Below are 14,104 nucleotides of genomic sequence, written 5' to 3' on the forward strand. Positions count from 1 at the left end.
TTCAGATCTTTGCTTCCTGGGAATAGTTTTGTACCTTATTTTACAATAGTTCCATTTTGGGGTGTGTGTGTGTGTGTGTGTGTGTGTGTGTGTGTGTGTGTGTGTGTTTGAAGTAACATTTTTTAAATTAAGATATAAGTATTTTAACTTAGTCCAATTTTGGAAGAAAAATATTTTAGCTTGACTCATAGCCTTATTTTTATGTTTAAAATTGTGTTGATCAAAGATTGTACAGAGTAGTCTTATCCCAATTAAAATAAATATTTTCACAAAGGTTTCAAAAGGCAAGCAAACTATTTCACAGTTCCAAAACATATTTTCTTGCCTGGTTAAGGAGACAAATTGTCACCTTTCTAAATTATCTTATCAAAAAGTAGTATGAGAGCATCTAATGAATTATCTCAATGACCAAATTAAGGCAAACAAGATAATGTATTTGGAGGTTCTGAGAAATATGGCACATACATGCAAAGCACTCAACAAGTGGTACTATCATTGTTACTATTTTAATTATTTAAAACATCATGAACCTCGTTTATACACACACACACATGCACACATATACCTAAATAAGAGGCGATTATACATAATAGAATTATCTAATGAAGACCTGGAAAAGGCAATAAAAGGATAAAATAGGATGCAGTAAGGTAATAAGAGTGCAGTATCATAGGAAAGCTAAAGGAGGTAAAGAATTATTGAAGAATAACAAGGCCAATTCAGGGTAGGAGATCAACGTACGATCAATCCAGGTTCATGGGGGATCATCCTGGAAAAGAGAAAATATACCAATTATCATTAGACTTTGACATCTCAAGATAATACTTAATGGTGAAACTTATTCTAGAATTCAAACTGGGCATAACATTTGAAAATCAGTCAATGTAAATCACTTCATAATAGAGAAAGTGGAAAAATTATGTGATTATCTAAATGAATAGAGAAAACAAAAGAGGGAATTTACTTAATTTGAAAGTAATCTCTTTTAAAAACCAGCAAAGGAGCACCTGGGTGCCTCAGTCAGTTGAGCTTCTGCCTTTGGCTCAGGTCATGATCCCAGAGTTCCCAGATGGAGCCCTGCATCTGGCTCCCTGCTCAGTGGGAAGTCTGTTTCTCCTTCTGCCCCTCTCCTCTCTCATGTTCCACCTCTCTCTCTCAAATAAATAAAAAAAATCTTTAAAAAAATTTAAAAAGTAGAAAACTTCATATTTAGATGAAATAGTTCCTCTAAATTGAAGGCTAATAAAAGGATTGTGAATGTTCTTGCTTTTGTTAAGCATTATGCAATAAGGTAAAAATATAAAATTAAAATATTAGAAAATAAGAAATAAAACTGTCATTACTTATATTATCTGTCCATATAAAGTCCAAAAAACCTAAATATAAATTAATATAATTTATAAATGTATTTAAAAATTTACTAAATAAAAGATAAAACTAGCTTTATTTTCCATAAACCAGCAATACAATTAAAAAACTTTTAAAGGGGATCCCTGGGTGGCGCAGCAGTTTAGCGCCTGCCTTTGGCCCAGGGCGCGATCCTGGAGACCCAGGATCGAATCCCACGTCGGGCTCCCGGTGCATGGAGCCTGCTTCTCCCTCTGCCTGTGTCTCTGCCTCTCTCTCTCTCTCTCTCTGTGTGTGTGACTATAATAAATAAATAAATACATAAATAAATAAATAATTTTAAAGGAAAATTCTTTTTTTTTTTGGAAAATTCGTTATAATGGTGTGAAAATGTCGAATATTCAATATTCTGTTTTTTTTGGAAAATTCGTTATAATGGTGTGAAAATGTCGAATATTCAATAATCAACATAGCAAAAGATGTGTAAAGTCTTCAAATGGAAGTTATAAAATATTACTCAAGTAAATTTCCGAAGACCTACATAAGCATGAGAATAAACCATATTTATAGATCGGAAGATTCAACATTGTAAAAGAGTAATTCTATGCAAAATATTTTAGAGCTCAATGCAATCATAATCAAAATGCCAACAGGATTGTGTGCATGCATGTGATTTGAGAATTGATTCTAAAATATTCAGTTAAGGGAAGAAGATTCTGGGAAGATGACAGAGTAAGAAGGACCAGTAATCTGTCTGCATACACACAATTGAATTGACAGAATCTGCCTGATGTGACTATTTTGGAACTCTGAAGTCCATTGAAGACTTGCAATTTCCAGGGAAAAACTTGGTTGGTATATTGGTTAATTTTGGTCAATCCAGCTCTTAGCACAATAGCAGCCATCCGTCTTCCACTCCTCAGCGACATGGCAGGCACATGCGCGTATTTCAGCAGTTGCTTGCACTCAGCTTGCAAGAGCCACAATCGGCAAAAAACACCCTGTTCTCTAAATATTGAGGATATATACTTATTATTGACTGCTGCTTCTGATCATAGAGGTGCCAATAAAGAAATAGATGCCATGGCTTTTGCACTGTCCTTATTATTTCAAATGGACACATGCAGTTGCAAGGATTTTACATTTTATGGGAAATCACACAATTTTAAATCTAAGAGAACAATAAAAAATTAAGAATGACATTTTAATATCACAAGTGTCCACTAAAAAAATGCTATCAAGTATACAAAAGTGGAATCCTATATTTAATCCAAAAGGAGGCAAGAAAGAACATAGAAACAAAACAACAATAAGCAAAAAAGGGGACAAATAGTAACATAGGTTGACCAAAATCCAATTACATCATTAGGTAATGGAATTTTAATGAAATAAACACTGCTATAAAAGACATAACATACAGAGTGGATGAAATTAAAGAAGCAGATGTACATGGTACTTTCACCAAAATAGCATGTATGCTGGACCATTGAACAAGTCTCAATATTTTAAAACAATTGAATTTACAAAGTATGTTCTCTGATCACATTAAATTAAATTAGAAATTAATGAGTAAAGATTTCTTAAAATTTCCCCAAGTATTTATAAATTAACAATACATTTCTATGTAATCCATAGGTCAAAAAAAACACAAGCTAAACCAGAAAATATTTAAAACTGAATAATAATGAAAACACAATATATCAAAAATTGTGGGGTGAAGAGAAAGGGAAATTTTAGAACTAGAAATGGTTCTGATGAGATACCAAAAAGATCTAAATTTGGTATTCCAAGATTTTACCTTAAGAAGCTAGGTAAAACCAAACCAAACCAAACAAAACAAAACACAGTATCTGCAAATCAAGCAGAAAGGTAATAATAAATATAAGAACAGAATAATGGAAATAGAAAATAAAATGGAAACACTAAATCAATAGTTATTTCAGAGAAAAAGTCAATATCAATTAATAAAGCCATAGTTGAACAAGAGAGTAAGAACATAGTTACCACTATTTCTCGGCAGATATTTGCTTTGTGATAAATTGTTGAACTCTATATTTGCTGTGTGCATTTTTCTATATGTGTTTCTTTTACTATAAAATGATTTAAAATGGAGAAGAGAAATAATTACACACATGCAGACACGCATATATGTCAATATACATCTCAGATATATCTACATATCTATATCTATATATAGTATGGTAATCATGGCAATAGTAGAAAACATGGGAAATATTTTATACATTGCCCAGCTTCAACTGCTATCAACTCATTATCATTGTTGTTGCATCTCTACCTGCACTTCATTCCTTCCTCCCCTCAGATTTAAGCGAATCCAAGATATAATACTCTTTTATTGGTAAATAATTTCATTTGTTTTTGGTACATATATTCTAAAGTTAAAAAAAGCAAGTTGCACAACAATGCCTATACAATGATGCTAATGTTAAAAATATATATGTTTACATATTTATTTGTATTTGTTGGCTGCATATATAGAAAAATCCTGGAAATTGACACAAGTGAGGACATAGGCAAGTTTTGCCTTTCAAAACATATGTAAAAGACGGTTCTCTTGCAGGATATAGTGCTTCATATTATGTTTACTGCTCCCAAATATACATGTGGCACCCCCTTGATAGCCATCTCAGCGTGTATTAAAAATAGGAATGCAAATACTTTTAGAGATGACTAAATCTTTTGTCAATAAGGAAAGGAGATTTCTGTGTCTGGAGCTTAAACACACACACACACACACACACACACACACACCAGAAAAAGTTTACTGTAGATAAGTAAATAAGTAAATGGGCTAAAGGACTGGCAAGGACAGAGACAACATGTCCAACATAAAAATTCAACATGCCTTGATCACATACCATAACAAGTAACCAAATGTGGAAATAAAAAACATGGTCCTCTCTTTGCTGTATCTGCTGTAAGAATGATGAGCATTCTCAGCAACCAGACTGTGGACATTTTACAAAATGTACACATCACTCTGAAGGAACACCTAGATTTTATGAGGGACCCCAGAGGAATCCTGCAGAGGAACTTCAATCACATCAGTGTGAAACTCAGTTTCTTGCAAAGAAAGTAAGCAGCTTTAGTTTGATGAATGGTAGAGGAAAAGATGGAAACTAATTACTATTTCCACTATCAATTTTGACATACAAGACATGATCAAGGGTTTTCTGGAGCCTCCATTACAGGAGGAGATCTTCCTTCTCTCCCTGTCTCACCAAGGTTGTTATTCAGGAGAGTTGGTATGTTGTGTAGATTTACAATTTCTTGGGTGCCAATATATTTACAGGATTTGGATGAGATCAGGTGTTGGTTGCTTGATATTGAAGCCCAGTAAAATGAGTTAATTCCTGAAAGAAATTGGCATTGAACTTATATCAAATTCAGCTACCTTGATTCATCAAGCCATGAAAGTTAAAAAAAGAGAGAAAAAATGGAAGTATCTATTTTTCTAAAAAAAGTAAGGTGACAAATTAGATGCAGAAATTGTTCAGCTATGGAAATGAGATGCTAAGTAATACTTAATGCCTATTAATGATATTTTTATTAAAGATAATACAATTAATTTTTGACCAAAGAAAGCCCTGATACATACCTACCTTTTTTTGCTAGCTTTATTGATATATAATTGACATAAACATTGTACAATTTTAAGGTGTGCAACATGTTGATATCAAATATATAGCAAAATGATGAACACCTTAGAATTAGCTACAGGTGTTAACCTGTGTCATGTCACATAATTTGCCATTTCTTTTTTGGTGAGACTATCTTAACATCTACTTTCAGTAACTTTCAAGTATGTAATACAGTATTATTAATTGTAATCACCATTCTGTACATTAGATCCCCAGAACTTACTCATTTTATAACTGGAAGTTTATACTGTGACCAACATCACCTTATTCCCCCAGCCCCCAGCTCTTGGTAACCACCATTTTACTCTGTTTCTATGAGTTCAACTTTTTAAAAATACCATATATAACTGAAATAATACAGTAGAAATCATACAGTATTTGTTTTTCTGTTTGACTTATTTCACTTAGTATAATACCCTTAAGGTCTATCCATGTCACAAAAGGAAGGATGTCCTCCTTTTTTGTGGTTTAATAATATCCCATTGTAAAAGACATATATGCTATGTTTTCTTTATCCATTCATCCATTGATAGTTCAGTTGTTTCCATATCTTGGCTATTGTGAATAATGCTATAATAAACATGGTGGTGCATATATTTCTCCAAGATCATGTTTTCACTTCCTTTGGGTATATTCCCAGAAGTGGATTGCTGGCAGTTCTATTTTTTATTTTTTGAAGAACCCTCAAACTGTTTTCATGGTGGCTGCATCAATTTATATTCCCACCAAAAGCGCACAGGAATTCCCTTTCTCCACATTCTTTCCAACACTTGTTATCTCTTGTCAGTTTGGTGATGGCTATTCTATCTGTGTATCTAAGATCATTAGGGGTATTGCCCTGTAATTTTTTTGTGATACATATTCTGAAGGAACTGACAGTTTATTTGGGTGGAGAAGGTAAAAAAAATCTTATAATAAATAGAACATGACAGGATGGAAAGATGGCAGCAGAGTAGGTGGACCCTAGGCTTGCCTCATCCCATGAATACAACTAGATAACTATGAAATCACCCTAAATATCCCAGAAATTGACCTGAAGACTGGAAGAACAAACCCCACAACTACAGGTAGAAAGGAGACCACATCAAAGAAGGTAGGAAGTGCATAGACACACTACGGGTTGTGTCTACGGGAGAGAAATGGATTGTGGCTGCTGTATTGTGGCGGGGTGGGGGAGTCACAGTCATGAAGAAGGGCAAGAGATAGATTAGCACTCAGGAGAATGTGCAGGGAAAATGAGTCCCCAGAGTAATTGGCTTGGAAAGTGCAAGGAGCTGAATTCCATGACGTCTGGCAAAAGAAAGGCTGGAATTTTAAAGGTTAGTAGGCTTGGCTGGGATATAGCCCAGAAGCATTGTGCTGCTCTTGGAGAGAAGGCAGGCAAACAACCCTCAGACACACAGCATGGAGACAGAGATCTGAAGAGCACTTGGGACATATAGTGAGGAAGTTATTCAGTCATCCTGGAGTGCAGCCCAGAGAGATAGCATTCAAAAGAGACACCTCTGGGTAAAGGGCCATTTCCCTCCTACCCTTTCCAGCATGAGAACAGGGACACCTCTGAGAACCAGTGCAGCATGGACATTTGCTAGTTGTTTACACCAAACCATACCCCCTGTGCTCCAGTGGAACCACCTCAGTCTCAGGATGATGGGTTCCCTCCCCAAGAAGACTAGTGAAAATTCCTGCCAAAATCACATATCCCAGTGCAAGAGTTTGGTGTAGTCTCATTTCCAGTGGCAGTGACAATTGAACTAATTTCACAAACACACTATAGCATACCTACTTAAAACACACCACATCCAGGCTAGGGAACAAACAGTGCCCACAGCAGGTTAAGAAAGCCTCTGAAGATGACTGGCCTGAAGGATAAAGCAGCCAGGACAAAACAGCAGGACACATGCAGCACACATTAGAGATATCTATGAAAGTGGCAGTCCTTGGGATCAGGGAACACCTCACTGCAGAGCACTCCAGGACCTCATTCTTAAGGCCATTGCTCTCAAGAACAAGAGATATAGCTGACTTTCCTAACACAGAGAAACAGGCACAAAGACAAACAAAATGGTTAGACAGAGAAAGTTATCTCATAATAAAGAAGAGGACAATGCCATGGCCAGAGATCTAAGAAAACAGACATAAGTCACATGCCTGATAGAGAATTTAAAATAATGAACATAAGGACACTCACTGTACTTGAGAAAAGAGTGGAAGACATGAATTATACTAAGACAGATAAGGAATAACATAGTAGAGATAAAGGGTACAATTGATGAAATGAGAAACACTTGACAGAATAAAGAGCAGGCTGGGAGAAGCAGAGGAACTAATTGGTGACCTAAAAGACAGAGAAATGGAAAGTAACTGGTTGAATGAGAGCAAGAGGAATTATGAAAATGAGAATAGACAGAGAATGAAGTCTCCATCAAATGTAATAACATTCATCTTATAGGTGTCCCATAAGAAGAAGAGAGAAAAGGGGGCAGAAAATTTATCTGAAGAAATAAAAGCTGAAAACTTCCCTAATCTGGGGAAAGAAACAGATATCCAGATCCACGGGGGCACAGAGAACTCCCATCAAAATCAATAAAAGTAGACACACATCAAGATATATTATAATTGAATTGGCAGAATATTGTGATAAAGAAAAAATCTTAAAAGCAGCAAGACAAAAGAAGACAGTAACTTATAAGGGAAAACCTGTAAAGTTAGCTGCAGATCTGTAAACAGAAACATGGTAAGCCAAAAGGAGGTAGCATGATATATTCAACATGCTGAAGGGGGAAAATCTGCGTCCAAGAATACTCTATCCAGCAAGGCTGTCATTCAGAATAGAGAGAAAGATAAAGAGCTTCCAGACAAATAAAAACTAAGGGAGTTAATGACCACTAAACCACCCTTGCAAGAAATATTAAAGAGGACTCTGAATGGAAAGGAGAGGCCAAAAGTGATAGTATAAATTTGGGAAACAGAAAAGCAGTGAAAATGAATATTTCTGTAAAAAATTAAAGAACTCACAGAAAAAAGAACGTAAAACATAATACCATACATCTATAATGTGAGGAGGAAAAATAATGGGTTCAAACTTCAAATATTACTAACTTAATATGCACTGCTATATGCAGAAGAGTTATATACAAACAATATGGTATATTGTTTGTCATATATCATAAACCACTAATAGTTAGCAAATAATAAAGAGAAAGAAATCCAAATATATCACTAAGGAAAATCAACAAACCATGAAAGAGAGAAAAAAAAGAAAGGATCAGAGAAAATCTTCGGTAACAACTACAAAATACATTTAAAATATATATATATAGTCTCTCTCTTATGTATTATAAATTATATATACTTTAGTACTTTGAACTTAAGTTGACTAAATGTTCCAATCAAAAGACATAGGATGACAGATGGATTTTTTAAAAAAAAATCACAAGATCCATCTATACATTGCCTTTAGACCTAAAGACACCTACAGACTGAAAAAGACAGAATGGAGAAACACCTACCATGCAAATTCCATGTATACAATGGAATATTACTCAGCCATTAGAAAGGACAAATACCCACCAATTGCTTCAATGTGGATGGAACCAGAGGGTATTATGCTGAGTGAAGTAAGTCAATCAGAGAAGGACAAATATTTTATGGTCTCCTTATTTGGGGAATATAAAAAATAGTGAAAGGGAATAAAGGGGAAAGGAGAGAAAATGAGTGGGAAATATCAGTGAGGGTGACAGAACATGAGAGACTCCTAACTCTGGGAAATGAACAAGGGGTGGTGGAAAGGGAGGTGAGTGGGGGTTGGGGTGACTGGGTGATGGGCCCTGAGGGGGGGACTTGACAGGATGGGCACTGGGTGTTATGCTATATGTTGGCAAATCGAACTCCAATAAAAAAATACCAAAAAAAAAAATAATAACATGCTACTATACAATAAATGGTCAACTGACAAATCAAAGAAGTAATTAAAAATTACATAGAAACAAATGAAAAGGAAAACACAATGATCTTAAACCTCTGGAATGCATCAAAAGTGTTTCTAAGAGGGAAGTTTATAGTAATACAGGCATTCCTCAAGAAGCAAGAAAAATCTTAAATGAAAATCTAACCTGACACCTAAAGGAGCTAGAAAAAAGAAATACAAACAAAACTTAGAATCAGAAGAAGCAAGGAAGTCATAAAGATTAGAGCAGAAATAAGTAATATAGAAAGAAACAAATAAACAAATGCAGGTCAATGAACAGGTCAATGAACCCAAGAGCTAGATCTTTGAAAACAATCAACAAAATTAAGAAACTTTTAGTCTGATTTATCAAGAAAAAAAGACAAAGGATTCAAACAAATAAAATCACAAATGAGAAAGGAGAAAGAACAACCAACACCACAGAACTAAAAACAATTTTAAGAAAATATTATTAAAAACCATATGCTGATAAATTGGATAAGTTAGAAGAAATAGGTAAATTCCTAGTAACATACAAACTACCAAAACTGATCCAGGAAGAAATAGAAAATTTGAACAGACCAATAACCAGCACTGAAATTGAATCAAAAAACAACAACAACAAAAAAACTCCCAAAAAACAGAAGTCTAGGACCAGAGGGGCTTCACAGGCAAATTCTACCAAACATTAAAAGAAAGTTAATACCCAAAATAAGTCAGAAAGAAAAATACCATATGATTTCACTCATTTGTAGAATTTAACCAAACAAATGAGCAAAGTAAGAAAAAGAGAGACAAAGAAACAGACTATTAATGATGAAGAACAAACTGATGGTTACCAGAATGGAAGTGGGTGGGGGGATGGGTTAAAAAGATGATGAGGGCCATCCCTGGATGGCTCAGGGGTTTGGCGCCTGCCTTAGGCCCAGTGAGTAATCTTGGAGTCCCGGAATCGAGTCCCATGTCAGGCTCCCTGCATGGAGCCTGCTTCTCCCTCTGCCTGTGTCTCTGCCTCTCTCTCTCTCTCTCTCTTTCTCTCTCTGTGTTTCTCATGAATAAATAAAATCTTTAAAAATAAATAAATAAATAAATAAATAAATAAATAAATAAATAAATAAGATGATGAGGATTAAGGAGTGTACTTGTGATAAACACTGAGTGCTGTATGAAGTATTCAATTACTATATTGTACACCTGACACTGATACTATATATTAACTAGAATTTAAATAAACCCATTAAAAAATAAGGAAGATTTAATATGTATAATTCTCAAACTATTCCAAAATATAGAAAATGAAAACTTCCAAATTAATTATCTGAGGCCACCATCACCTTGATACCAAAACCATATACAGACACCAATAAAAAGACAACAGGCCAATATCCCTAATGATCATAGATGCAAATATCCTCAACAAAATACTAGCAAACTGAATCCAACAATATATTAGCAAAATCTTTCACCAAAATCAAGTGGGATTTATTCCTGTTTTAGAAGCATAGTTCAATATTCATAAATCAATTAGTGTGATGCATCACATAAATAAGAGAAAGGATAAGAACCATGTGATCATTTCAATAGCTTCAGAAAAAGCATCTGAGAAAGCAAAATCTCTATGCATCATAAAAATCCTCAACACTGTAGGTTTGGAGATAACATACCGCAATACAACAAAGGCCTATGAAAAACACACAGCATCATACTTAATGGTGAAAAATTGAGAGCTTTTCCCCTAAGGTCAAGAACAAGACACAGATGTCCACTCTCAACACTTTTATTCAACATTGCACTGGAAGTCCTAGCCACAGCCATTAAACAACAAAAAGAAATAAAACACATCCAAATCATTAAAGAAGAAGAAGTAAAACTTTCACAATTTGTAGATGACATGATACTATATATAAAAAGCCAGAAAGACTTCACCAAAAAACTGCCAGGATTAGTAAATATATCAGTAAATTTGCAGGATACAAAATCAAGTTACAGAAATCTGTTGTATTTCTATGCACCAATAAAGAAACAGCAGGAAATAAAGAAACAATCCAATTTACAATGGCACCCCAAATCATAAGATACCTAAGAATAAACCTGACCAAATAGATGAAAGACTTGTACCCTGAAAACTTTAAAGCATTGATGAAAGAAATTGAAGAGGACACAAAGAAATGGAAAGGTATTCCATGCTCATGGATTAGGAAAATAGATATTATTAAAATGTCCATACCATGCATAGCAATCTATGGATTCAATGCAATCCCTATCAAAAAGCCAACAGATTTTTTACAGAAAAGGAACAATTGACCTTAAAATTTGTATGGAACCACAAAGGAGCCTGAATAGCCAAAACACCTTGAAAAATAAATAAATAAAATAAAAGCAAAGCCAGATGTGTCACAATTTCAGACTTCAGGTTCTATTACAAAGGTGTAGTATTCAAAACACTATGGTACTGGCACAGATAGACACATAGATCAATAGAAATGAATAGAAAATCCAGAAATAAACCCACAATTATATGGTCAATCTTTGACAAAGAAGGAAAGAATATCCAAAGGGAAAAACACACTCTCGGGCAGCCTGGGTGGCTCAGCGGTTTAGTACCGCCTTCAACCCAGGGTGTGGTCCTAGAGACCCGGGATTGAGACCCTGTATGGAATGGAGCCTGCTTCTCCCTCTGCCTGTGTCTATGCCTCTCTCTCTCTCTCTCTCTCTCTCTCTCTTTCTCTCTCTCTCGGTCTCTCATGAATAAATAAAATCTTAAAAAAAAAAAAAAGAAAAAGACACTCTCTTCAACAAACAGTGTTGGGAAAAGTGGACAGTAACATGCAAAATAATGAAATGGGACCACTTTCTTACACTCTACACAAAACTAAACTCAAAATGGATTAAAGGTCTAAATGTGAGACCTGAAACCATAAAAATCCTAGACAAGAACATAGGCAATGCGGTCTCTGGCATTTGCCAAGGCCACATTTTTCTACATATGTCTCCTGAGGCAAGGGAAAGTGAAGCAAAAATAAACTACGGGAAATATATCAAAATAAAAATCTGTGCAGTGAGGAAACAATCAACAAAACTAAAAGGCAATTTATGGAATGGGAGAAGATTTTTGCAAATGACTTATCTGATAAAGGGTTAGTATATAAAATGTATAAAGAGGGCAGCCCGGGTGGCCCAGGGGTTTGGTGCTGCCTTCAGCCCAGGGCCTGATCCTGGAGACCCCGGATCGAGTCCCATGTCGGACTCCCTGCATGGAGCCTGCTTCTCCCTCTGCCTGTGTCTCTGCTTCTCTCTCTCTCTCTCTCTCTCTCTCTCTCTCTCTCTCCCTCTCTCCCTCTCTGTGTCTCTCATAAATAAATAAAAAATCTTTAAAAAAATAAAATAAAATGTATAAAGAACTTATAAAAATCGGACAGCCTGGGTGGCTCAGCAGTTTGGCGCCTGCCTTCGGCCCAGGGCATGATTCTGGAGACCCAGGATGGAGTCCCATGTCGGACTCCCTGCATGGAGCCTGCTTCTCCCTCTGCCTGTGTTTCTACCTCTCTCTCTGTGTCTCTCATGAATAAATAAAATCTTTTTTTTAAAAGGACTTATAAAAATCAACACCCATAAAATGAATAATCCAATCAAAATGGGCAGAAGACATGAATAGACACTTCTCCAAAGAAGACATGCAGATGGCCAACAGACACATGAAAATTGCTCAACATCACTGATCATCAGAGATGCAAATCAAAACCACAGTGAGGTAACTTCACATCTGTCAGAATGGCCAAAAATCAACAACACAAGACACGACAAGTTTTGGGGAGGATGTGGAGAAAAAGGAGCCCTCTTGCACTGTTGGTAAGTATGAAGACTGGTACAAGCGCTGTGGAATACAGTGTGGAGTTTCCTCAAAAAGTTAAAAATAGGACTACCTTGTGATCCAGAAATCACACTACTTGGGTACTTACCCAAAAAATACTGGAGGTACCTGGGTGGCTCAGTGGTTGAGTGTCTGCCTTCGGCCCAAGGTGTGATCCTATGGTCCTGGCATCCAGTACCACATCAGGCTCCCTGCATGGAGCCTGCTTCTCCCTCCGACTGTGTCTCTGCCTCTCTCTGTGTGTTTCTCATGAATAAATAAATAAAATCGTTAAAAAAAAGAATACAAAAATACTATTTCAAAGCAATACAGGCACCTCTATGTTTATAGCAGCATTACTTAAAATAGCCAAACTATGGAAGCAGCACAAATGTTCATCAATTGAATGGATCAAGATGTGGTGTGGCAGAGTGTGTGTGTGTGTGTGCACACACGCGCATGCACATGTGTATACTGAAATATTATTCGGCCATATAAAAAGAATGAAATCTTGTCATTTACAATGATATGAATGGAGTTAGAGAGTACAGTGCTAAGTGAAATAAATCAGAGGACAAATACCATATGATTTCACTCATATATAGAATTTAAGAAATAAATGAGCAAAGGATGAAAAGAGAGAAAGAGACAAATCAAGAAACAGACTATTACTTTTAGAGAACAAACTACTGGTTACTAGATGGAGGACATGGAGTGGGGATGGGGATTAAGTAGTGCACTAGTGATGAGCATCAGATCTGGCATGGAAGTGTCAAATCACTATATTGTACCCCTGAAACTAATAATACACTGTATGTTAACTAACTGGAATTTTTTTTCAAAAAGAATTAGAATGTGATGAACACTGTAAAAGAAGTAAAACAGCAAGTGTATGTAGTCTCACACTAAATCCTTTCAGTTTGGGTAAATATTTTGCAATCACATGCTCTATAGAGTGTATCTAAGTGTTGTAGCTACTATATCTAAATGTTGTCAATGTAACAGAGCTATCTCTAGGTTCATGTATATCTGCAGAATATTTCACCTGTCTCAAAGAAAAGGTACTACCTCCTGCAATGTTACTGTTGTTAACTTCTGATTTTGTTTTGATTGGACACTTTCCATGCTTCACAATTCTGAATTACATTATTTTTTAAACAATGGCATACTAATTTAAATGTCAGCATAAATTAAGATACTTTTTAGGTGCTTTTATGAAATTAACATAAAAGGGTCACACGTTTAAAAAAAACACAATGGTTTATCTTGTAGTAAGCAAAGAGGCTTTCTAATACA

The 14,104-nt window shown here is 35.5% G+C and overlaps 1 long non-coding RNA gene across 1 annotated transcript in view; it reads right to left on the minus strand.

The window, feature by feature from the left end:
- Window positions 1-576: 576 nt before the first annotated feature.
- Window positions 577-14,104, minus strand: part of LOC112907093 (uncharacterized) — a 53,267-nt gene continuing 39,739 nt past the window's right edge. The window contains exon 3 of the long non-coding RNA XR_003232695.2: window positions 577-769. This is a non-coding gene — a long non-coding RNA (uncharacterized lncRNA). The remainder of the gene's footprint in view (window positions 770-14,104) is intronic.

This window comes from Vulpes vulpes, chromosome 14, assembly GCF_048418805.1.
Source record: "Vulpes vulpes isolate BD-2025 chromosome 14, VulVul3, whole genome shotgun sequence".
Classification (NCBI taxonomy): Eukaryota; Metazoa; Chordata; class Mammalia; order Carnivora; family Canidae; genus Vulpes; species Vulpes vulpes.